This window comes from Silurus meridionalis, chromosome 10, assembly GCF_014805685.1.
Source record: "Silurus meridionalis isolate SWU-2019-XX chromosome 10, ASM1480568v1, whole genome shotgun sequence".
Taxonomy (NCBI): Eukaryota; Metazoa; Chordata; class Actinopteri; order Siluriformes; family Siluridae; genus Silurus; species Silurus meridionalis.
In genome coordinates, this window is record NC_060893.1 from 10,727,999 (window position 1) to 10,755,984 (window position 27,986).

At 36.9% G+C, this 27,986-nt stretch overlaps 1 protein-coding gene across 2 annotated transcripts in view; it reads right to left on the reverse strand.

The window, feature by feature from the left end:
• The window catches only part of tln2b (talin 2b), a 114,121-nt gene that overhangs the window by 77,579 nt on the left and 8,556 nt on the right, over window positions 1-27,986 (reverse strand). For both annotated transcript variants that reach the window (XM_046859017.1, XM_046859016.1), the window contains exon 2: window positions 6,713-6,763. The gene's annotated coding sequence lies outside the window, so the exon portion shown is untranslated. The remainder of the gene's footprint in view (window positions 1-6,712; window positions 6,764-27,986) is intronic.

Sequence of the window (27,986 nt, forward strand, 5' to 3'; positions counted from 1 at the left end):
TAAACTCCATAGTAGACAAAAGAGAGAATAATTACTTTTTGATGTGCAGCAGACTATAAACCTGGGACGATGCTTTCAAAGCCTGGCCTACTCCTTTCACTGTCAGTGGGAGGTATCTCCTACTAGCTTTTGCCTCCTGCCACAAGAGCATAATCTCAAAACGCACTTGTTGGAATGTAATCAAATCAGGCAGAAACAGTGCCCTGTTGTTGCAGGCAGTTGCCCTGGTGTTGTGCTCTCTACCTCTTTTTATACCCCCCCACCTCCACTCTTTTGTTTTCTTTAGCAGAGTGGTGTGTTTTTGTATGTGTGCGTTTGGCCACACTGGATGACAGAGTGTAATTACAGTAATGTGCCGCTATCAGTGGCATGTTTTAAATGTTTAACAGAAACAGTCACCAGATTCTGGCATTCATTATAGGTCACATCACAAAATATAAACAAACAAAAACTCCTCCCACATGCACATGTATGCAAATTCTATTTACATGTATAAATGCATACTTGTGGCAAACACTACAAATACAACATAAAATAAAAAAAAACATGAACAGTAACTCAGACTTTACAGTAACTGTTCCCCTCACCAACAGATTTTCAATGTAGTTTCGGGAAAGTGGCTTAATCTTGCAGCTAAATTATTATTTGAAAATCTCCTGGTACTGCATGGAGCACATGATGCAAGGCATTTCACATTCACATTCCACAACTGAGATTTGCTGCACCCCTCCAAAGAAACTATACAAAATAAAATTAACATCTATCTCTCTCATATATATATATCGTTTTCCATCTATATCCATCGATCTATTAATCTATTCAGCCATTCATCCATCTATACCCAATCTAAAGCCTCTAATCTCTGTTTCCATGAAATACATTCGTCAATCGAGCTTTTTTTTTATTTTGAGGATGATGTTATTTTCAATTCAGAATTTATTTTTGGAATTTGCATGCAATGTTCCCCAAATTAGATTAGGGAAGTGCTGTATCTATTATGTTTTTAAAATAGCAGCAGTGGTTCTTGCACAGTAGAAACACATTTGACCCAAACACTAATGTGGTTAATTAAAATGTAAATTGAAAGCAGCCATCTGATTGATGATTGTGTGTGTGCGCGTATGTATGTGTGATCGGGAGATTAAACTCTGACAATGGCTTAAAATTTTCACAGCAAAAGGCTACAAATATTTCTGCAGGCTCTGAAAATAATCTGATATACGCTCTGTCCTTTTAGAAGACAGATCTGTACTGAAAGGTGCTGCATACTAAAACTTCTATTTATTGTAGTTATTATTGCTGCTACTATTAATATTCATATACTGTAAATAGCTCCTTATATAGCTGTACATTAAATCAATATGGTTCAAATGGTTCATTATTATAGGTAGAAGGAGAAACAAACCCAAGACAACTGATTAAAGTAATAAAAAAAAAAATAAAAATAATAAAGATGCACAGCATGCACACCAAATATCACTTAAAAAAAACACAACACACAAAAAAAAAAAAAAAAACAATAGAGGACAAACACATTTTGTGCATTCTGCAAACAGGGGCCGAGGAAAAATGATAGGTTATCAGGATGCAAGGAAATATGTGAACTTAACAGGGCATTATTCATTTCCTGTAAGGTCATTTAACCAACAAGTACCCCATCTACAGTGAGCAATGCACTCTACAATGAGGACTAGCCATATGTAAGAAGTGCATCAAGGTAAATAGCATGGGGAGAAAATTATTGATCATTCCAATCATACAGATGATAATGAGCAGACATCTTTATATATATGCTAAGTCAGAAAACAGAACAAACAATAAACATTTTTTGTGACATACCTCAGTTTGGAGGTTTTTAAGTATAAAACTGGAAATTACAGGCACATATATTAAAGAAAGTTGCATGATGTTATTCATACTAGAGAAAAATGGTCTTACTGACCCAATTTCCAGCTTAGAGTATTGCCCACGTGTTGCACCACTACATTGAAATCAGCCCTCCCATCTCTAAAAAGAGAATCAAATAACCAAAATGGTATGCAAGTGGGAAATCCCTTTCGAGACCAGGGTCTTATTTTCAGAAAGGCCTGACAGAAAAGGAAGGCATTACTGCTGCCCACAGCCAGTCAGTTCCAGTATATAGTTCTATAATAAATTAATCCTCTATTCTAATGTCCAAAAAGAAGATGAACAGATGGCCAAGTACTATTGGGGAGAAGAGAGAGCATGAGCTTTTAGCCGTGATGTGAAAGAAGCAGCTATGTGAGAATGGCTATGGTGCTTCTAAATAAATGTCCTTGTTCAGTAATGTGCGTTCTAGTTACTGGTAGACTTTAACTTTGTTGAATATTGGCAGCATGGTGTTATTGCTAGAGCGAAATTGGCTAAAGGTATTAGGTGATATCTTTGAAGACAGAGTATAATGATGTATGTTTCTCCACTTACATGTCTTTGTTACTATGATAATTTATGTACATGTTTACAGGTCTACACAAAATTTTAATTTTAACAATTTTAAAAACGTTACTACTGCAGTCTCACAGGCAGTCAGTCAGTGTGCTTCCAGGGTAATATAAAACGCTCTACCCAGCTATGGCTTCTCTGGGAACAATTTTCATTGATACAGCAAAAAATATAATAAGAATTGAATCTAAAATGTCAGTTACATAATGTTTTTTAGTATTGGTGTTGTATAATAGCAATATCACTATATGCTATTCACTATAGCAGCACTCTCGCTAGTGCATTATTTTTTAGATGCAAAAATACAGGAATGTAATCAAATTTTACTCTAATATTAATGTCACTCACAGGTTAGTTTATTAAAAAACCCTGTATCATCCATTTGTATTACTTGTTTATTCATGAAACCATCTATTCAGTCAATCATGTGGCATCAATGCAATGTATAATAAATACATATACAGGGAAAGGCTTCATTTAATGTTCATATAAGAATTTTGGGGGAAAATGTGATCTTTGCGACTAACAACCATGAAATATTCACAGAATGATGTGAAACTGAGCAACAGTTCTAGACATGGAAATGCCCGGTTGATGAGAGAGGTCAGAAGAGAAATGGTTTGAGCAAACAGGGCGGCTATATAAACTTGCAAGCCACTCTTCACAACCACCATCAGTTGAATGTGATACCATGTCAGGCTCCACGTCTGTTAACCATGAACTGGAATCTGAGGCTACAGGCGGAAACTTGGCTGTGGAAGATTGAAAAATAATGGCCTGGCGTACTTCTAGTTTTCAGCAAGCATGTATCCATGGTCTGGGAATGGAATAAAGGGTAATGAAAAATACAAATTATCATTTTTTTTTTATTTTGTGCCCCCTGCTATAGAGAAAACAGCAACACTGAGCCTCTTCTTGTAGGGTCTAAAATTGTGGCAAATCTTGGACTACTTTTTCAAGCAGAACATTAAAATATTCTTAGGTCTGTCCATGTGGAATTGCGCCTTCAGTTCAAACCACAGGTTTCCAGTAGGGTTTCTTTATCCATCTGTGAACCATCTGCCTTTTTCTACTTTGAAAATTCTTTGGTGGCAAGTGTGCATCATCATATTTATACCCAATGAAAACAGGACATATTGTAGCTAACAACAGAGTTCCTGGGAACTGAGAGCAAATAAAAATAGGTAGTTTAAATTTTTTAATTCCTTAAAAAAATGAATTTTATTATATATATTATATGGTTTGGACAAATTGAAGTTATAGCGTGTGACAATTTTTATAGTATAATGTCTTTGTGCTTTGTAATTACTGTATGTCAAACTTTATTTTTAAAATCTCAAATGTGTGTGTCAAACTCCACATGCATTTTCAACACCAGAGCCAAATGTGATGCACTCCATTACAGGGTGTAGGCATGAAAAAAAGATGCAATGAGCCTCAACTCCTTCCAAAGAGAGCAGTTCTCTTCTCCTGTGGAAAGACTGAGTGAAATGAGTCTGATCTGTCCTGACCCGGTGTAAAAAATTGAAAGGGCCACAAGGGAAAGCTGTCTGACACCTAAGGTACCTCAGTGAACAAGACCCTGTAGAAATAAAACAGTCAAGGACTGCAAATTACTACCGCTGTAGTAGACTACCACTACTACAACAGGACTATTAATATGGTCTGAGGTTCTGGCAGGTTTAACGCTTAGACTGGGAATAAACCTACATGCATAATCTGATCATTGCAGCATTTTTATTGTATAATCAAAAATCTGTTATAAAGCTACTACATTTCTTCTAGACAGCAACATATTCATCATTTGCATAATATCAGAGTTTTTGACTTCAGTGATCAAAAAAAGAACTGATTGTAAATTAATTTATTTGAAGTTGAATAATTGCCCCAAAAAATTATTCAACACTTTAAAATTAGGAGCTAATAACTGAATTGTGTATATTTAGCTAAACCTATTATATCTTCACACTGCATAACTTTCATCAAGGTCTTTTTAGATCTGAAAGTTTCTAAGTTTTCAGGTGCTTTATTGGGATAAAGCACTATTGGCATAAAGCTCCTTTATTGGCTTTATTGGCAATAATTACACATTTGAATTGCCAAAGCAAGTCAAAATGAAATAGCAATAAAGTAAATCAAGCCATTAGAAAAAATACAAAATAAACTGTCTAAATAAATTTAAATGAACAAGAAATAGTGCAAAAAGTGTACAGACATAAAAAAAATATAAAGGTACTTTTAAGTCCTTGACATACAGACAAAGCATGAGGTATTGAAGATGGTTAGATGCTGAAGAACATTCTCAAAATTCCATAAATATAAATATAAACATTCAGCTACAAAATGCTGTAATTATAAATATATTCCCCCCATAATTTAACTGACTATTTGGGTGCACAATTGTGAACAGAATTATGGCATTGCCTTTGCTAAGACAGACAGATATCTAATGCAGTCGACATAGGCAGCTGCAACAGACGGTCTGAATAGAATGGTTTTATTCAAGTGTCCACAATAGGAATAATGTTTGCTTTGATTATTGGGTATTTAGACTAACCAAATATTGACGTATGCTAAGTTCTGTCATTACATTAAATGCAAAAGGGGTCAGGGCTGGGGATTGATGAAGGTTAAAGTTAGCTAACGTCTGGTTCAGCTGGTCTTCTTTCATCCTGCTAGAGTACACAACACTGCCTGTGTGTCTCCTCTCAACGCCACAAACCCATTATTCTTACCTACCAATTACTCACACACAGTGCACACTTGGCCTGCAAACAAAGTGAAACTTCCCCCCCTGTGAAGAGACAGCCGAGGTAACCAAACAAAACTCAAATTAGACAGTCAGCCAGCCTGGAGATAAAGCACTCATGTTCGGCTTCTTTCCCCTGCACTCAATTAGTCCTGCACCTATCGTACTGGATGTTTTCTTTACAGATGATTAATGTCTGGTCAACAACTCGACCTTGGGATGAATTTTAAAGACAAGCGGTGGGAGTCCCAAGCAAACCAAACAGATTTCTTATTTCCCATATCTTTGGGTCTAAAATTGTTACCAAAACAGCTTTTAAAAATAATAAAATGTTTAAAAAGTTATTTAAAAGTAAAAAGTATTCGTGTGTGTGTGTGCGCGTGTGTGTGTGTTTGTTGGGGGGCATTTGGGAAGGTGCAGGGGGGTGCTACGAAATCTATGGTGAGAAAAGAAAATTTTTTATTGGCTGGAAAATGATAAAAAAAAGCTCTTTTTTAAAACTGGAGCATTATTTATTTCACAGAGTTTTCCTGAAAGATGCTGAGGGACTGCATGCAATTACGGTTGTTCTGAAGTAAAAGAGCAGAGAAGCTCTTGCCTGTCAGTCCAACAAATGCTTCCTAATCCAATGTGTCCTTTAAAGATGCTCCACAAATAAGAATGTGCCCACCAATCACTGGAACTGAGAGCAGTGTTCGTTTACTCTAGTCTGTCATGGAGCAATGATGAACGATCACTTTGAATGCGTGAATACCGCATGCTAACAGGAAGAGGACTATCCAACAGCAGCATGCTTCATAAGCTCTCGTACTAATAAACCACTAGAGTGCATTTACACTCACTCCATCACAGCTGAGGCCAGTAGAGTCCGGCCTCTCTGCACAGCCAACCATGCATTTCCTGCTCTGTGTACCCAGGAGAGAGGAGCAAAGAGTCTTTTGAGCTTCTTTGCTACAGTGATTGAGGTAGAGGGGGAGAGAGAGAGAGCGCGAGAGAGAGAGAGAGATGGAGGATTAAAGCACTTGAAGAAGGGAAGGATGCTGCCATGCTTTGTTAGCAACTGGCAGCCACTACTATGTCATGCGCCACATACTCTGGTCACCATAGCAACTGCAGCCCAGGCCTTTTTCCTGGGGGCCGAGTGGCTTTTGGTCAGCTCTAGTCACGGAGCATAAGGGCCCTTTCTGAGCAGCACAGGACTATTCAGAGTGGCGAGCCCCTGCTAGGAGCTACAAAAGGGCCCCGAATTTCATTACCAGTTCTCAGAAAAAGAGTCAGTGCTCATTCACTGAGACATTTAACACTGATCGCCAGAAAGACTGTGCACTCTTTGACTGAGAACACCTGGTCCTGCAGACAGGAAAACTGAGCAGCCAACTGTTTAATAAACGCAAACATCGTCAACAAAAACAACAAAAGAAATGCTCTCTTTTTTGCTTTATCATCAAATATTGCAGACTGTGCAGTTTGCTCTAAAGATTAGAAGCAAATGGGTCTTACCTTATTGTTTGCACATACAATGGCAAAAGCACCTCACACAGCTCTCCACAGCTAAAAAAAATAAAAGAGAAAGCCAGTTAGAAACAGGAAGACTAATCAGCAGGATTCTTGCTGAATCACCGTTTTTGGGCAGAGCACTTTCTGCTAATAACACTCGACAGGTTTAGCCTTATATTATAAAACAACTAATAATTGACCTGATTTATTTTGTCTGCACTGCAGCTACACATTTACTCATTTAATTCCAGAAACAAAACAAAAAAAACACGCAAAAAAAAAACACGCCATTATGAAATGCTCGTTATTTCAGCACAAGTGCTGGTGTGAAGCTCTGAGGGCATCACGGGTCATCTAATGCAGTCATTAGTGGAGGAAAGCATGGTGAAAGGTTCAGGGAGAAATTGGTAAAAGGTTATGGTCAGGAGGGGAAAAGAGATATAGCAAGAGGTTCGGAACAAGCCAGTGTGTAGAAGAGTGGGAAGCAAAAGGTTGGAAAGAAAAAAGAAACAGGTCAGAGATGTTTTTTCCCCACAATGGGAGGTGCAGGCAGGTAATAAGATACATATTTGTAAACATTCCCTTTCATTCTGGGAGAAAAAGAAGATTAAGCGTTTTCCTTAAGTAGACAATCCAGCGAACGTTCTTTTCTGTTTCGACTCTAATCCAAACCAAGTATTGGCAGAGTTTAAAAGGCTGAACACTAAGGATGTTCAAATAGGCCTGTCAAACAACAGGACTTCTAGAGGCTTTTAGTAATCTATTGTCTTTCTAGCACAAATACAGTCAACATTTAACATCAAAAGCCAAACCTGCCCAATCTGAATTGTGATTCATTCTTCCAGTATTATCTTTTGTTTTAGGAGGAAAGGCCTTCAGAGAGGGTATCATAACACGTTCTCATGCCTGCCATTTACACCAAACTCACTAAACCAAACACTAAATCATCATTTAAATAATACTAAAAGATTTAGAAGAGACTAGGGTGAGTGGAAAATCATCTAAAGAAAATGTGGGAAGAAAGTAGGAAGTAGTACTGATGGCTGGTCAAAGTATTAATTGGGAGCCTAAAACTGCACATTTATGATCCCTCTAGATTTTATTTAAGTGTTTCCAGGTTCATAATCATGTTAAACCAGTTCCAAAAGCAAATGCAGAAAAGCTGCACATGTCTTCAACCTAGCTCTTTCATGTATGACTAAGGAACACAAAAATCCTGTCGTTTTTCCTTTGTGTAAGTTGTACTTGTTCACCTAGAGCATATTTGGGGGGGGATGACAAGCAAAAAAAAAACAAATGACTAAGAAAGTAATGTACCTTGTTCATGTTTATTACACCCTTTTATTGTATTTCATGTTAAGCTTCTCAAACACTGCTCATGACAAACAAGGCAGACTTCAATTCATTTGCTCTCTAGTTTGAAAATGCAGGTTTGGCTAGAAAGCTTTCACCTTTATACATGTTTGGGAGAATAAAGGGCTTCGTGGCTTTACGTACATCTGCAAAAGACTACAGTCTGGGGCTCGATCATTTGTGAAGCTGGAGGAAAAGAGCCTGAACCCCAACCAGATTAGTGTAATGAGCTTAGAGGCCCAATACTGAGCTCAAAAACAGACCACTCATGCAGTTGCCTCTAATCTATACTTAGTGTTTAACATGGCACTAAAGCCAGCGTTGTTTTCTATAGCTCTGAAGACAAAAATGTTCTTCTTTAACCATCCAAGCAAGAAGTTGTTTAGTTATCAGATGTTGAGACTGCACAAAAAGTACAGCAAAGCTCAGGCGGTTATGACTCCAAACAGTCAGAACTAAACTAGAGAGGGAAACTGTATATTTGGGACCTAATTGGTAAGTGGTGAGAAGACTGCAGGGTCACTGAGAAGGACATGAAGGAATGCCATGGTGAAGGGTCAGGATCGTTTATATAAAAACAGCCTAGAGGTATTTACATGTTTACAAGGCACATCTTAAACCAAGCTTGAAAGAGTATACAGTATTCGAGCAGCACATAGCTCTTCGAGATGCTGTAAATTACAGCATGGCTTTCTGCTGGGGTCTGAAATGTAATACAAAAAAAAAAAAAAAATCTTGTATAGATAAAAGTTAAAACAAAACAAACAAACAAATAAATAAATAAATAGAAGTCTTTGCCAAATGCTCAACATAAGCAATATACGGATTGCTGTCAACACATTTCTTACTTTCTTTCTTAATACTATTGAACCATCCAAAATTAAATGAAACGCATACAAACACAGTTAAATGGTACATCAGTCAATTTAATCCATCAACTAAATTAGAGCACAGGCATCAAAATGATGGACTGGCTGAGTAAGACTGTATTGATTTCACAGAATCAGAGAGGATTTCATTACATTAAATTTCCACAGGAGCACAGAATTATATGTCCTTAGTTAAAGAATAGAGTCATAATAACATATTTGCATAGTATTAACTATTCTGTATATAAGTACACAGTGGTTCATACAGAAAGCATCATTCTAATTTAACTTTTGCCTTGCATATCCAGAATTGGTCTTCTAATGCATGCTAGACCAAGTCCATCCGATTAAGTCCATATGCAAGCCCATACAGTAAAGTCAGCCGCCATCTTGGCAATTTTCCCAGGCGTTTATTTCAAGTCAAACAAGATCAAGTTTCTATCTGCTTGAATAGAGAGTGACCTATAAACCAAAAACAGATCACCAAAAAAAATGAGATAACTGCTAACCAACAGGTAACCAAAATATATGGCATACATAATTTTTCATATTTAGCTTAAAAAAATAAATTTCTCTCAAAAGGGGAAAAACCTGACGACACCTTTTGAGGGTAGTTTCTATGGCAACCGTGATCAGGAAGCAGGCAGAGTCATAAGTTTCCAACTCCCTAGATACAAGCATTAAGTAGGGTAAAGCAATTAATAAAAATAAGCATTACTGATAGGAATTTTATAGATTTTACTAGATTTTATAGTTTATTCCATTCACAAATATTTTTTATGCTGAAGCTTAAAATACTTTAGATAATATATTATCTTGTCTACTACTATTAAATTAACTATGAAATTCTGGCTCCTACATTTGGCATGGACATGCATACTGATATGTAGCCTAACAAACATCAAGTGTCAATGTTAATTTGGTCAGTTGAGTTCATGTTATGTTATAAAGAAAAGAAAAAAAAAAAAAAAACCACCACCACATTTTTACCTTTCACCCGTCCACAGGCTAAGGGTGAGACAACTGCTAAAAATCTGAAACAAATTATCAGGATGCAGATCTATGACAAGTCAAACTGTATATGCTGCAGACTATGGAAGAGTTCTGAACATAGTTTTGCATTGATAAAATTGTATCAGAAGTCATACCAGAGAAACAAGCTTGTCGATGATTGACACTTTTCCTTATAGACTATGCCAGTTGCATTAAACAGATCCAATAGTAAAATCTGTGTCTCAGACTTTTGGAAAAAAGTTCCTCATATATTCCCTGCCAGAAACAGCTCAACTAGTTTTCTGTACTATCTGAAAGATGTGAACAAGAGCCCTCAGATAAAAGAGGGTGCTGCTGACAGGGCAGTGTTGCCTAGAACATATGGGGTGCACGCTTTTTAAAGCACACTTCCAGAAATGTCTATGTGCTGCTTCAAACTCTTCCTGCCCAGCTTGCACTTTTAAAAGTTCTGTGCACTTTGCAAGATGAATCAATAAAGGTGGCCAACGATTTAACATTTTTTGTCGCAGCCTTGGGAGTACTAGATTTTGTAGCTTATCCAGGTTCCAGGTTAAAAAAGAGCTCAAGAGAGCACAACAGTAAGAACCCACAGGAGGACATTTCTTCATGCAACATAGAAAACAGACAGCTGAGCCCACTCAATTATAAATCACCACAACCTTTCTTATGGATCATTTTAAATAATAAAATGTCCAACTCGGGAATTGTATGTACAGCTGGTCATGGGAAGTTCCTACTCACAATGTACATCTTCAGATGTGTTCCTGCATTTCGGAAAGCCACTTTTCCCAGATCATGAAGAAGGCATTGTGCTCAAACAAATTCCTCCAAACATCCCAGAAAATTCCATCCGTCAAACCCAACCACCAATCAACCCCAATACTGAAAATTCAAGGCCACGGAAATAAAAGGCACACTTTGTCAGGGACAGCAGTAGTGACACCATGGTTCACCAAGTAGCTTTTCAGTGACGTCATGTCCAGAGGGTATTGAAGGAATCTTTCTGTGCTGTGGAATATGTCCCTTGTTTGGAATTGATCTTGAAGGATGCAGGGTCTCAGCCCTGGAGGAACGAAGGCACTATTCAGGGAGGTGATAAATGAGAAGAATGAGCTGTGTCACTGAGGACAAGCGTGAATGGCATAGAGAACGGTTTTACTATTCTGACTCCCCTAACTCACGCATTAGCACATACTGTAGAGTTCTGCATGTGTACATTCTGTAACATTGCTAAAGTAAGGTTCTATGAGGGATAAGAATTAAAAAGGGAACCTTATCCAAGGTCACAAACAGAAAAAAAAAGTATTAAAAAAAATGTAATCGAAATAGTCTATATGATCATAAACTTACGAATGCATGAAAAGATATTATATATAACCTTAATATATTTGGCAACTAAAACTGTGCAAATGTTTATGAACAATTCAAATCCAGTTTTTATAACTAGTACCTCACCAGTATTGTGAACAGATTAGTATTATAATTTGTGTCGAACAACAGCGGGACTACAGGACCCTATTAATATAAAGTACACTCATAACATCTCAAGTTGGAATTGGTTTTACTCAAATCTTAAAAGCAAATGTATGCTAGCTCAGACTGCACAAATTACTGGAAACTGTTATGCAAGCATTATCACAGCCTATTAATAACTAAGCATATTTATAGCACCATATATTCATGATTCTTGCAATGTAAAAACAGAAAACTATTTCCATGTACTTAATCCTGCAGTTACAGCTCACATACAGTTCTACGTGTACAAATATACAGATTTAACAAAATATTATGAGTAAAAACTGTGCTAAAGTAATCGGCCGTTAAACACTATGTGCATTAGAGAAACAGTAGTAAAAAGACATGAACTCAGGATCGACAGCTGGGCACCTGTGCTAACAGTTATTATACTTGTACAATCTCCCTCTCTCAAGTTTAAAGGCCTTGCTGCTATGAGAGAACAGCTGAGAATGGTGTAAGCTAAACATGAAGGCTACAATACCTCAAATAACCATGATAAGCAGGAACTTCAAAAATTCAAGGCCTAAGCATTATACTGCTGCCAGGCAATATTCTGAACTGAAGAAGAAAGTGTTCCTTATAAAGTGATCAGTGAGGTCACCAAATTTGGAAAGAGAGAGAGAGAAAGAAAGACACGAAGAGAAAGAGAGCATGAGAGAGAAAGTGGGGGGAACAGAGAGAATAAGAACTGTAAAGTTCTAGAATTAAAGTCTAGTTATCCCAAACAAATTATATATAAATAAATGCAATGAGGTATAAGATTGAGCAGTAGGGAGAATAAACAATTTTTGCAAAACATCGATTTTTTTTATTTTCTTTCTCTATTTGTCAGACCAATACAAATATCCCACCGACCCTATACCTAGACATATAGTAGACCAGATGCGCATACAAATGCTATCATAATGAGTTTTGCTATTTGTACAGCATGACATTAGCTGTGGTCTGCCTGCTGCTTCTGTTAATCTGATATTACTCAGGTGGCATAAATTTGCCTCCACGCTGGAAAAGAGGAGCGATGGCACTACACAGTTTTTGCCACCTTGACCAAGGGTAGAGTTACACCAGCAGTATTTCACTGCAAACACATGGTGCAGGAGTTTTCTAACTGCTCTCTGTGAGTCTAATTCTCTTACCCTGTATCTGATATTAATTCCATTTCCAAAGGCTGGTGTATGTAGTGAGACCAGTTTAGAAAGGGAAAATGGAAGTAGTTCAAACATACCCCATGAACCAAATCTGATAAAGAAATCTATGCTACTTCACGTAGTCCCTTGGCCCCTTAGCCTCATTTAATGTCCTTCTCTCTTGGCAAAGGTAACCTAATTGCCTAGTCAACTGTGCATGTTACTCTGAACACACTGTCTTACTAATGAGCTCTTTGGGCTAAAATTGAGGCAGAGGGAGTAAAACAAAATTATCTATAAGCTGCTGTCCCAAATTCCACCACTAGTAATGTGGAAATGCAACTGACAACTCAAACAGCTGATGAACACAGATTCTGCTGTGAAGAGGAAGTAATTAGCTAAGTGGCTGCTAATATTCTGCAATAGGATGAATACACGACATGTCTCCCATTCAACATATTAAAGAACTGATACCTCATTTTAGTACGTGTGTATGCACCAAGGTTTGATCATAAACCTCCACACACACCCAATCATTCACCAACATCCCCTTAAGAAAAACACCCCAGCTCTTAATAAACTCATTCTGTCTGATTCATAGCAAAACTGTACTGTATAACACACATGATGAAACTGCTCAAGTGCCTCGTTAAAAGCATGTTGCATCAAAAAAGAAATTTAAGATCATGCTGTACATGTATTCATATTACACCACCAGATGTTAGGCCTGTCCCAGACAGTTTGACTGCAGAAATCAACACTTCACCACTTTCAGGAAAAAAACACTAGGACTCTGAACTCCAGAGGGATAGGCGATAAGGAAAAAAAAAAAAATTACAGAACTCGATCCTCCTCTTGAACAAATACAGTTTGGGATTCAGCCACAGAGAGAGAGATTAAAAAAAAAAAAAAAAAGGCTGTGGCAAAATCGTATTTCCACAGGAGTCAGTGTGAGCATTTCACTCACATTTGCAAGTTAAAATTACTGTGTGCAAATGTACAAGCTATTTGAGAGAACCCACAGACACAGGAAAACTCTGTCACATTAGCCACCGTAGCTAGCTGTAGACAGAGTTACCCCTACTGGAATTAGAATCAAATGTCAACCAATGAAAACATGCAGACCTAAACAAAATTCCAAAGTCCTTAAAGCATATTATAAATGAAAGTGATGTCAATACACATATTCAGAGTAAGTCTACTAAAAACTGGCAAACAAAGCAGCTAAATGATAGCTGAATTACTGTTAGCTAAGGTAAGACCTGGCAGTTTTGAGGATTTTTACTGCATTTTACTACACGTGTAAAGAAATTCTGCACAGAAAACTCATGAAAGATGTTTTATTAGAAGTATTAGTGATGTATTTACAGATTTCTCTGGAGTAGGCAAATTCTACTCCATATTTACATTATCCCCATTAGAAGTGAACAGTTGTATACTGTTAACATCACATGGGAACATTGCTAATGCAGTTTAAGTGGTGTTAAGAAAACTGTTTACGACCTGACTAAAGCAAAATACGTTTTTTCACCATTTTCAACAAAAATCCAAAAAACATTAACTTGATTTACTCTATATACAATGGACACAATCAAGCAGACATTAATTAAACAGAATCCGAATGGGTTTTATTGCAAAGTGGGCTCACACAATAAATAAGTAGCTTATAAAAAGATGTATACACCAAGGTTCAGTCAGGATTACATATGCATCATTTAAAGATCTCAAATGCAGGTATATGCATACTGCAAATTGTGGTAGTGTAAGCAATGTTAAAATAAAATAGAAATATACAAAAACAGTATGCAAGACATTCAGACGAGTTGTCTTTTTTTTTTTTAACAGTTAATGGTGTAATATTAATCATGATTTTGTACTAAAACTGAAGGTCTAAATTGTGTCTGGAAAATATCTGGTTCACATTCTAATTCACAAATTCAGTGACCTTTAGCTCACCTGTCAGATGAGTCTCCCGCTATGATACATAACATTGTGAAGATAATGATAGGATGACCTAGAGAGTCATTTTAAAATTCGACGAGTATTTCGGCCGCCGTTAAATCAGCCCTTGGCATTTCACATTACTATTACTCACATGAGATGAAATGCACACAAATAACTCAGTAGCAGTCTTAATGAATGTCGGAACTGAGGGTGATTTATTTATGCTTTCGCTGGATCACTGGGTCAGGTGTAAAAACTACGAAGTAAAAATAAGAATGCAAAGAGCAATACATTAAAAATATAAAACACACATTTATTTGCATAGAAGAATATAGATTATTAGAAAATTGCCAAGATTAGCACATACACTTGTAAGGCAGGACACACCTCCTCACTCTCAGTGAACATCAGTTTCTGTAATCTCTCCTCCTACATATGACAGAGCCGTGTAGCCTGCTTGCAAGAATGCAGAGAGCAATTCCCAGAGACAGGAAATAAAATCAATTCCCCCTCCTCACTCCTCTCTCCCTCCTCAGTGTCTGTATATTCTTCATTAGAAAGAGTGCAGATGTAGCTGTGAATCTTATTTATGCATGACACAAATCTGTTTAGTTTTATAAGCAATGGCCAAACTGCTTTAGGAAAAGCTCAGACCTGCCAAACATCTTTCCAACATTGTTTATCTAAACCAAGAAGGTTACTACAATGCCTGTAAAATGCCACATTTGCTCTTGCTTCAACATGAAACCTACGTCATTATAAGATTGTTATTTAGTTCCCTGTAATCTATAGGTGCCTAGGATTCAGTCCAACTGGGGATAAATGCCCTTTAAATACAGTGTAGTATTTCACATACAGAATGTAACACAAAACAGATTTTAAGACGGCCATTTAATAAACAATGGGCCTCATTTGTCAAACTGGATATGATAGAATTTAGTTGGAACCCTAAGGAACAATTACACAAGAAAAGTGGTAAACATAAAAAAAAAGAAAAAGTAAAAAATGTGTATCATCTCGTTTATATAAGTATATTGAAACAATATGGTCAATTGTACTGATAGACTAAATAATCTGACTTGAGTTCAGGCCATTTTACATACATATATCACACTGAAGACCAAGTGCTTATTTATTTCAAATGCACACACGAATATACATTTTGGGAATCCCATGAATATAGATATATGTGTATTTATTAAGTAATAACTATTGATAATGATTATTTAGTAATAACATAAAAGCTCCCCACCCTTAGAAAGTGCTCTTTTCCCCAATTTAGATTCAATCTAGTGAGAACATTTTATATTCTAGCCTACAAAAACATATATACAATGTTTTGTATTTATACAGGCTCAATAAGAACATTTACAAGTATGTGATAAACCTATTGATGAGGAACAGGATCATAAATAAGAGGGCCTGCAGATGTAACAATCTTCACCCACTAATTTATGACAGAATCCTTCAAGTATCATGAGACATTAGACAAGTCACTAGCACAACATTGACGTTTCGACCACAATTATATAGTCAGTTGTACAGTTGTATGTATGGTGTAACTTATACATTGTTTTCCCTTAAATTTTTCATTAGTGGATAGTAGAACCTATTTCCATGGCACATCTGTGGAACAGCTGCTCTCAGTCATTTTTAGGGGTCACTGGGTGAAGATGGAGCCTTCTGGAAAAAAGCCATTTAATCCAGGCCATGAAGATTCCCTGGAAAATTAAAACCCCGACCACACTGGTGAGGCACTCTTAGTCAGAAGCCCCCATTTGGGGGAAAATGACATTCAGAATGATTAGTGATGCCCTCCTGTATGAGGTCAGGGAGATGAGAGTGTGTATAGGAGGGGCCTTTGTAATTCAATTAGTCCCAGTACTCAGCTCGCAAGCAAAGAAGCATGAAAAGGACTCATATGTCCATCCACACATGGCCAAGTCTGCTATGCACCAATGTTTCCTAACAGCTTTCTGCTAACCACCTACTCGTCCACTAAACCTTCTCCATGGCTGTGACATTCTGTACAAGTGTCCCACAGCCTTGCCTTAGAAAGGCTAACAAAAAGGTTTTAGGAGCAAGTCAGAAAACAGAGCTTGAGGTCCAGCGCTAACATAAGAACACAAGGAGCTACCGTCCCTCATAACTCTCCATTTCACTGGGCCTTGTAAAGTGCAACATGTTGCTCCAAGCCTCCTCTCCCTAGGCTGTTCTGTGCTAATCCACTCCAGAGCTCCCTTCGAGTAACCTCATTACAATTTAATCGCAGCTGCATTTTCTTCCAACTAACACAGTAGCCTGAACACTTTACATGTTTCCCTGAGTGTTACTTCTACCAGTGTTAGAATTTCTAATCCATTCTTGTCCAAAACAGAGGTCTGTAAGAGAAAGAGACATTCGACTGGATTGACAGCAATGTTGCGTGAAGTCAGTGATGCATCAGAACACTGACTGACCTGACCCTATGATTGGTCACTTGCAATTTGATCCAGCACATGCCAACATTTCAACCAGAGCAGTGCTACAATATTAATGATGTTCCAGGTACAGGTTATACTAGCAGCTTTCTAAAGCCTCTGAACAACGAATCTATTAAATAGATCATAATCAATAATTAAATTTGTCAAAGAATGCAGTTATCGATTAGTTTTTTTCCTTTTTGTTTAAATCAAGCCTGTTAGCTTGCTGCATATTATTCCATTCCCTTTTTATAGCATCTGTCTATAACAATTAACTTCTGTTTTCAAACATGATTTACTCCAGCTTTACTACACGTTCATATGCTTGTTTTCAATATTTGTAAATTTAAATTATTCATATATCATTTAATTATTATACAAATTTTCTAGATGCTTATTTCATCACAACTGAACAAACAATTTTTAAAACAAAAATGCAAAACAATGTTGTATTATATTTAATATAGATTTTTTTTAAAGCATTATTGTCAACTTGCCATCTGCAAATATCATTAAAAAAATACTATGTATTTTTATGTAAATGTAGACTTGCAGAAATTGCTTCACCTTGCATACTAAAGTGCTGTATAGTTTTGTTGTTGTTGTTTTACAGAAACAAACAACCCAGCATGAGGGGATATTGTTCAAAGGAGAAATCCCCCATGCACTCCTCAACAAGCAGCCACTATGAGCTTTATAAAACGTCAAAAGCTTTTCTTTTTTTTCAAATCGTTAGTTGCAGCCCTTTTCGGAACCATTTCCTACGAGCCAATAACTCCATTCCAATAACAAACAGGTTGCCTAAGTCAGCCAGATGAAGCACACCTGTAGATCTCAAAGATCCCAGCCAGGTGGATTACAGAGAATCTGGCAGAAGATGCATTCTCAGACTAAAATAAATGCCCACTCTCCCAGGCTTTTCATTACCTGGTACTTCTACGGCAGGTCAGCTAAGCCAACAAAAGCCTCTGCTATGGAGTGAAAGGTCAGGGTAGAGCCTCTAAGGGAATTTCAGCTCTGCACACTGAGCCTTCCTTTGGGGAAACTCAACCCTGCCATGTCTAGGATCATCACAGCTGGCCAAAATGCCAACAGCAGATGGTTAGCAGTTACCGCTGTATCATTTTAAACTTACACACAGAATTTAATTCTGGTGCTACAAGGCAAAGCAGCCAAGGGACACTGGAAAGATGCTGCTGCATCCAAATATTTGGATCTCCTTTGAGCTTTGGCATATATTTTTATTATTTTATTCCCCTATAGTTTCCAAAAGTGTTATTTAAAAAGAAAAATATATATACATTTTAATTGATTTAACTAAAACCTTAATCTATATTTCTTTAAAGACTTTGTGATGTCTACTGTTAAAAGAAAAACTGAACTGAATGGACATTAGACTACATGAAAGACTTCTGACAGAAGAGCACCATGTAATCAAACACTATAATCTGTAAATGCAAATACAATACGTTCAACACGGTCAGTTATATAATAAAACAACAATATTGGTTTTAAATATAGCCATATTTTCCCCATTTATCACATAACTTACATTTTAAATAGGATGTGTGGTCTGTGTTATACTATTGGTTTTATTGAAATGTCTTGGTTTTATAGAAATACAAAGTATCCGGAAAGTGTTCACAGCACTTCACTTTTTTCCACATTTTATTATATTAAATTTTTTTTCCCTCAAAAAATAATGCCTGGTTTCCTCCAGACAGATTTCAATTTTCATTTTATCTGACCAGAGAATTTTGTTTCTTATAGTCTAACAATTCTTCAGATTCCTTTTGGCAAACTCCAGGGAAGATGTCATGTGCTTTTTACTGAGGAGTGGCTTCCATCTACAATACAGGCCTGATTGGTGGAGTGCTGCAGAGATGGTTAAGCTTCTGGAAGGTTCTCCTCTCTCCACAAAGCAATGCAGGAGCTCTTTAAAAATGACCATCGGGTTCTTGGTCACCTCCCTGTCTAAGGCCCTTATCCCTCAATCACTTAGTTTCGCCGAGTGGCCCGCTCTAGGATGAGTCCTAGTGGTTCCAAACTTCTTCCATTAACGGATGATGGAGGTCACTGTGCTCATTGGGACCTTCAATGCTGAGGAAATTCTTCTGTGCCCTTCCAGAAATCTGTGCATCAATACAATCCTGTCTCGGAGGTCTACAGACAATGCTTTGGACTTCATGGCTTGGTTGGTGCTCATGTCCAGAGCAACTGAATTTTGAGGAAAATAATTCAATATATCCATTTTGGAATAAGGCTGTAACATAAAATGTGGAAAAAGTGAAGAACTGTGAATACTTTAACTTTTAGTTTATGATTTCAGATACTACACTCAACATTTTAAAGCTGCTCAAAAATATTTTTGCACCAGACATAAATCCTGATATTAAGGCATTACATTACTGCTATAAAATAGAAAAGAACTCAAAATTAATACTTATTTCCCCCCCTCCATGTAAGGAAACAACTGTGCAATGATGAAAAATTGTAGCACACTGTATTTTTCCTTTTCATCAGTGGAATGTATGAAGCTGGAACATATACAATCAATTTGCCATGAAGTTCATGAAGACAGTTAACCAAAGTTAAATAATCCTGAAACCATTTCCAAAACAATATAGATGACTAGTGAAAGGATTTAGGAGTTGTAATATAATCTCTCGTTCTGGCTTGTCTCAAGATTCTGAAAAATATTGTACATGTAATCAGAGCTCTTGGAGAGTACTGACATTGTGCATGCTCCAAGATCTATAGATAGTAAAGATGCTAAATGGCTAGCAACTGCTCACGGTTCAGCAAGTCTTCAATGCATTAATGATATTAGATTTTAGAATTTCCACAGATGGAAGTCAAACAAATGAAAAAAAAAAAATATATCACAAAATCATACACAGCTATTGTTTGAAACTATTTGTAATTTCATTTGCTCTATAAACATGCGGTCATACCGACCTCTGGTTTTCATAGCTTCATACAATTAATGTCAGGCAGACAGAGTGCAGTCACCAAGACTGTATTGTTGATATCGGCCTGGGAGTCAGTGATGCATACAACAGTCACTACAGACACATTCAGTCTCTGAATAAGTGGCTGAATAAGTGAATATTTTGGCTTGTATGGGAAGACATTTGCTGCATCGACACCACCAGTTTCCATCCACCCTGGTGTTCCTAACATCTGACCTAGACAAGTCAATAGAAGAGTCTCTTCTTACAGTTGCAAATTTAACAGGTATACCTTTTTTTTTTTTAAACGATCTGTGATTAGAAATAACTGATAGCCTCCCAATTACCATCCTTCTAATTTTGGCAACAAATAAAAACATATCCTGCAAGCCAACCAACAGGCAGCATCTTATTTTATCTGGTTGGACTGGCTCCAGCTAGAGGACGTAGCAGTAACAAAATGCAACACACACATCTTAAAAACATCTTTCGATCATGTAACATGATGTTTAGGTTTGCTAACAAGCCTGCAAATAACAACCAGCAAATTAGTAGTGTTGGATTGTTTATTCCAACATTTACTGCAAAACTTCTAAAATCAGCCATCTCTAGTCACAATTCATAAAAGACGATAGTTATGTACATTAAAAACACTTATCAAGCCACAGAAGTTACAGACAAATTAGTAAGCAACAAGCATAAACATCCAGTGTAACCACTCCCTAATAATTCTAATTATCATAATTTTTTTTTACCACCACACAAAAAACACAGACGGACACCACTTAACCACAGTCATATTTTCTTGTCAGTTAAGAACTTAATAGATTTTATTTGCACAGGTCTGTGAGGGTCTTATGCATTTAGGTAGCAAGAGATATTTTACTCACTTCTTAAGTGGTCAGCTGTAGGTTGCAAAGTGCAAGCTGCAAGGTGACCATGGCAAACCCTCCATATGAATGTACAAATCCGAAAAAATAATGAAAGACAGTAAGGAAAAAAAATATGTTCATCTCCATGCGTGTTTGTTTTTTGTAAGCAAGAAGCTAGCTATCTGTGATGAGTAATAAATAATCTCCTTTGAAAACTAAAGTGTATAATGTTTCAGATTTTACATGCAAATATCTCTGTATGTTGAGTGGCCAATAGCAAATACTTATATTTTCGGCATAACTCCTTTAAATGCAAGTGGTGCTACATTTTTTTTTTTCAGAATCTGACTGACAATAACATGGCTGTTTACCATAGTCAGTAAACCAGGAAGAAACTGGTATTTCAAAAGACTTTTTTTGTAGCAAGGAATTACAAGTTGCAATTTCACTTTGAATGCAGCATAAGTAAGATTTGAAAGCAAATGCTAAATCTTTCCAGGTCTATTGTGGGGTTTTTTTTTTGTGCAGAAGCTTTCAGTGAGGTAGCTTTCAAAGCTTTGAAGAAATAGAAAAGGTTAAAAAATCTATACAGGAAATAATAAATATTAAATGATTAAAATTGGTTCACAGAGTAAAGGACTATTAATAGTGAAAATTTCGTTTAGAGTAGTTACATGAATTCATCTTTTTTAAACTGGTGCATGGGTTGGGCCACTGGCTTGCTTGTGGGTTGCCCTGTGTTCTTAATCCATGTGTAGAAAAAGCTCAAAGGCTCAGACCACAAATACACTGCACACACAAAAAAAAAAAGAAAAAAAAAAGAAACACAGAAAAAAAAAGAGAAAGAGAGAAGGAGAGACGCGAAAAGAAGCGATTGTGATGTTTCTAATACTTATATTTGAAACAGAGTCTCATCTTTAACTTTGTTGTTTAATTTTGTTTGCGGTTGTGTTCGTTCCAAATATGTGCCATCTACAATGTTATTATTTCCTTTTCAGTCCTTTAGTGAATTCAAAATTTGTTCGCCTTCGAGAACCGTTCCAATTCGTCCTTCACCATAAGGTTTTCATGGATTCAAATGTAAATGGGACAGGCTAAGGGGGAGAATCCGACCTTGGCCATCAAAATGCTAAAAATGTCAAGGCTCATCTGTGGGTATGGTACCTTTCTGACGAATGAATGTAGGAGTCTTCAGCTAATCCCAAATGAACAGAGTTGTCATTTGCAGACAAACACACCCGTGACGATGAATAGCTTCTTCTTCAATGTAAAATGCAGAACGTGAGCCTGAATTTATGCAGCTAAAACGTCTGTGTAGAATCTGCTGTCTGTCTTTACAGCATGTTGAGCTAAAGCCTATGAGAAGCAAGGCACAGAATACAGAACAAAAGAAAGGACTTGGGTATAGAATGTCTCGTAATATGATATTGGGCCATTGTAGATGATACAATTGCAGCTCAAAGGCGATTGTCATCATAGTTTGGTGCTTTGGCTCTAGCTCCCTCTCTCTTAATAGATACTACACTATCGACTGCAGAGACACAAACACATCCACACACACACACACACACACACACACACACACACACACACATATGCAAGTACATATTACATGCTGCATATTTCAAAATCTTGGGGTGTAGGATAAATACGAGGAGGATCATGTGAAAGCCCTTTCCTCGCAGCCTTTTAAAAGAATGCAAACACACACATGGCTGTATATAACGTTGCTAATTACTCAGTTCGTAAAAAATGAACATTTGGACTTGGGGGGGTGGGGGTGGGGGGTTGAGTAGTAATGTGAGAGCTCACGTGAAGAGCAGCACAGCACTGCTGACACAAGGCATACACACTAATGAAAGCTCAAACAAACTACTTGACCAAAGATAAGTCAGTAAATGTTCTTGTGTTACAATCTGCAGCCTGTACAAATGGAACACCGCATTCTATAGATTACAACAATTAACACTAGTAAAAATATTCCCAGATTTTTGTAGGTGTAGTGACTGCATTAATAATTTATCCAGACAGCCACATATTGTAACGGCCGGAAATCTGAAATGATTCAGAATAAAAACTAATACTCAGTTTAAGAGTAAACTTAGTATATGATCACAATAGTGAGGAACCCGTTGCTTGTGTCACTTATTATTACTTACAGGTGTCGAAATACTACTTAACTCACTTTTGTTCTGTACTTTTCCTCTTTGCTCCTCATTCATTCTCACTTCTCTGCTGGTTGAGTCCCTGCCATAAATTCACATGGTGTGTACTACCATAGCCCTCTGGGGATGCTGACAGTGTATCTAAGAGCAGACATTTAAGGCGGGAGAGACAGAGGTTGATGTAGGTATTGCTGGGTCAGCAGCATACAACTGAATGCCTCAGCACCACAGCTTACTTAGGACAGGAGGGATGTAGCCACTCGACACAATGACAAGGATATTATCCAGCCTTGTGATGGCTTAACAAAACAAGCAGAGCAGTGGTATCATTTGCAGATTGCACACTGGAAGCCAGACTTGTATCTACTGCTTTTTTTTTTTTGAATGGCACTCAAGATTCGGCTAAGATTACATTTTTTTTGTATTAGCTGCTGCCTGTTACCCATTTCCCCCAGAGTATCACCATTTCTTTGAGAGATGAATTAAACTACCACCATCCTGCTAGAATTCTGGCATAAACCAGCATTAGAAAAGTAATGTTTTGCAAGCAAGAAAGCTTCATGGCATTGAAATCCATAAATGTCATTTACGCTTTTTGTTTCCACTTAGCCACTTACTGAACAATCTCTTAAACCAAACTGTCATTAACCCTATACTCTAAAAGAACAAGGCTGGCAACAAGGGCTACTCCAAGCCAGTGCCTCCGCATAAGTTTCTATCCCAGTGCTGGAATGATAATTCAAAGGGAGAACCCTAGCAGTCTGGCGCTAGAAGAGCCCCCATGCTAATTCTCTAAATGGACTTTTAGACTCATTGGGATGTTGCCAAGAGTACATTTAACACTCATTCTGAGAGCTGGAGAGCTGTTTCAAAAAGACAATCTAAAACCCAATAAACACATGGTTTCTCTGCATGACAGAAATTAATCCAGTTGAATGGAGAGTAACTATTTTTTTAAATAAAAATAAATAAAGTACCCTCATACTGACAAAGTCAAATTTCAATCAACAAATAAATGTAAAAAATAGAAATTTTTCATTGTACTACATATATAGAAGCTTTAATACATGGTTCCTACAACCTATTTAAAACAATATTCTAAAAGTCAAAACCCTTTACAATGCTAAAACCATTAACCATTCCAATAAACTCTGTATGAACAACAAATTACAACATAGCCTTAATGTCTAGAGTAAACCCGAAGGAACAAAAACAAGCGCGGTATGTACACTGATTAAAAGCATTTTCTGGTTTCATTCTTTTATTATATTTTTTATATATATATATATATATATATATATATATATATATATATATATATATATATATATATATATATATATACACACAAATTTTGTCAAATTTGAGTTGAACTAGTGCGGCTTTTCCCATCACATAAAAAAAAAAAAAAAAACCCTAATTGAGTGCATGGTAAGGCAACCTAATAAGATCCATATGAACAGTTCCTAATCAGGTCACTTTAAATAACCCCTTAAATCAAAGCTTGAGTAAGTTATTGCATGAAAAAGCCACACTTAGTACCTAGTACACTTACTACGGAGTTGAGTAGCCACGAGTGAGGTACAAGGCTGTGGGTTTACTGCACAGCAGGCATGCCACATAACAGTCTGGTGTACAGACACGGTCACTGATCTTGACTTCATGTAGAGCCAATAGTATCACCAGATTTAAGAAAATGTGCTCCCATGTGCTGAATTTATGTTTTGAGACACTGAACAAAAATCTAACAATCAAAATATTTTCTAATACTATTTCTAATGTGGCTAAAAAAAAGTATAAATATAACATGGTGTGGTCTTATAAGATCATAAAACAGGTGATTAAAAATGGGTATTTCTCAATAAAATAGGTTTATTAATCATGTCAACTCTTTTGCCACACCATATCTAATTAGGCAACAATTTAGAGTATTCTGTTCCGTTTTTTGACGTTTCTTTCTTCTTACCCCTTACTTTACAAGCCAGCCAGAGGTACGAACACTGCCAAAATGGCAGACAGAAAACAGATGTTTACACTAAAACCTAGCATGTGTGAGTGGACAGGATGATAAATGTAGTCCTGATGACATGTTTTTGTGTGTATGGAGAAGAATATAGTGGATACATTAGCAGGTAAATGTAAGTAACAAACAAAGAATAATTCTGGTGCAATCACTACCTGAAATGTGTTGGCTTTTCCACTGGGTTGATATTTTTTTACATTTTTATCATCTGGTTTGTTTGAAAAAACACAAGCATAATTTCCAGGTGTCTCCCATAAAAAAAATATAATTATAATAAATATGCTACAGCTTATCTAAAGATGATACCTGATGATCTGTCACTAGTTAATTCAACTCAACTCCAAATAAAAATAAAAAAAAAACATATTGTGGCATTTTATCCATTTCTTATTGTAACAGTCACTATTCGGCTAGTTTAGTACCATCTATCAGAAGAAAAAGCACATACACAGTTTGTAGGTCAATATCATCCTGATCTGATTTAACCTTTCTTGTACCACTTTGTTGTCCATTTGTTCAAGAATCTCCTAAAGCATACTTGCATACAAATTTTTTCTTTTATATTATAATCATTAAACAAATCGAAATGGTATTTAAATTATATTTTAATCTACAATACATAAACAAACAAAGATCATGTATTCTAACTTGTTTAAATGCCCAAATGGAAATCATAATATTTCAGGATTAGGCTTTGTGCTCAATATAAAATTGCATGGCAGAGCACACAGACATCAGTCTTCCACTAAACAGCACATGAAGAGGGAAAAAGAATGGCCAGATGGACCTCTGATTCAGTGGTTTAATTCTGAGGTTTCTTTCACTCACTTCATTGCCTTTTAGCATTTATTCACACAGCGTTAGCACTGGCTTTGGGGAGTCCGATTACAAAATGCTGCCCTTTTCAAGTCTACTTGAGAGCACACAAGACAGTATCTCATAATCTTTAGCATAAAATCAATGATCCCCAGTGGTGAAAAGATAGGAGATTTAGATTTCCCAAAGAAAAAAAACAAAAAACAGATGCAGTCTGAATTAACATTATCTAGCAAATGAAAAGACAAGGTTAAATATAACACCAACAACCAAACAAGATATTTGAAAGAAAAACCCTGTACCATGCATAACATTTTTTAAAGGTAGCATTTAACTTTAGCTCTGGCCCTGGACTACATCCTGTCTTGCACATTCTAGGGTGTTTCCTGCACAAACACACCCACTTCAACGCAGGAAGGACTGTTAATTACGGATTAGTCAAATCAGGTGTGTTGGGGCAGGAAAAACAATAAAATGTCAAGAACAAGGGTTATCAGGACCAAGGAAGGGAGCCTCTGCTTTAGACTGTAGTGCATTATTCTCATTAGTCAATCAGACCAAACAAAAATACCAATATTGTTCGAAATCTAACATTTTCAATAATTTCTGTTCTTTCAGAACTAGCCTATATAATGGATTTATTCCTTAAATGCAAATGTGACTCACTACAGTAGATCAACCATACATTTGTTTTGTAGACAGGAAATAGAATTGAATAGAACTTTGCCAACCTTCTTTCCTCACCTTAAGCTAAATGACTAATATAAAAACCCAGCAAACCTGTTTTGCTGTGAGAAACTTTTAGCAACATGGTTTACACCTGTACACTTTTGCCCTTTAGAGGTCAGTGTATTCTGACTAATCGCCTTTATCCTATGACATTTCTATGCTGATGATCTTGGTCTTTTTCAGGACAACTAAACAGCTATACTAAGAGATTTTGAAGTTGCATAAAGGCAGCGTCTCTACAACTATGATAATCTTCTGAAAGAGGTTCCAGAGACTTATAGACTCTACACCAGGGCACTCTGAATCTGTTCACCTATCATCTTACTAAAACACTTTAATTTGTCAACCATCTGGTGTTCCTGCATGCGCAGCATTATACAGTAACCCAGCACAGATATAGCTGTGATCTATCTCAAAGTTCTTGCAGAATCCTTCAGCAGCACATCAGAACTGTATCACTGATCATCCTCACCATCTTGCTTGTCTTCATCATCATTAACATGATTATAAATCACTATCAGCTACAGAGATCACCGTTTGATTATCATCAGGCTCTTTCTCATCACCATCACTACCACATTTCATAATAACCTCTCTCCAGTTACACTGCATAAACAGTGGCCGTCTTAAAGTTTCCAACTGCATGCTATAAAAAGTCCACCGTAGTGAGGCAAACAATGACTCTCATAATGGAAACTTTCACCAACACCCAGAAGACCCAAAACTGTAGCCCAGCAACAAAACCAAAGGTATACATGGGTCCTAATCACTCAATATGATGATGCATGGCTTTAACACTATTGCTCTTCCTTGTATTATTGTGCTCACGCCTGAGTCGAAAGTCCCTCGGAAAAGCTTGGTCTTTGTGGGAGGACAGGAAATGAGAAGAGTGCTGGAAAATGTGGACGAGGCGTGAATAATTTCAACAATGAGACCCTCACTGTGAATCCCCACCCCCACCCTAGAGATCGAGGGAACAAGTGATATTACTGTTCAGTGAAATCCACTGTATTTCCTGAAACACACAGCTCATCTAAAAGTGAAGGTGTGTGCTTTTCTATTGTTTCTAGTAGAAATAACAAATCATGCAGACCTCATTTTATATACACTGTATGTCTTTGTGAAAATGGGTCCCAAACACTTGTGTGTCCTATTCCAAAGACCTTTAGGAGAAGGTCCAGAGAAGCAGCCTCTTATTAAGTGTACTCAAGTGAAGAGGCCTTATGAACTCCAATGTATTCACCTAAACAGCAGCACCAGAGGCTAAAAACAGCATGGTGCTTTCCTTCACTTTGCCTATTGACCTATAAAAATCCTCTTGGTTGAACTTTAAATGAAACCTTTATACATAAATCATTATAACTGTTCTTAGAGAGCTTTACTATTGGGTGACTTTTTAGTTTGTATTAGGGCTGAAACAATTCCTCAAGTAAT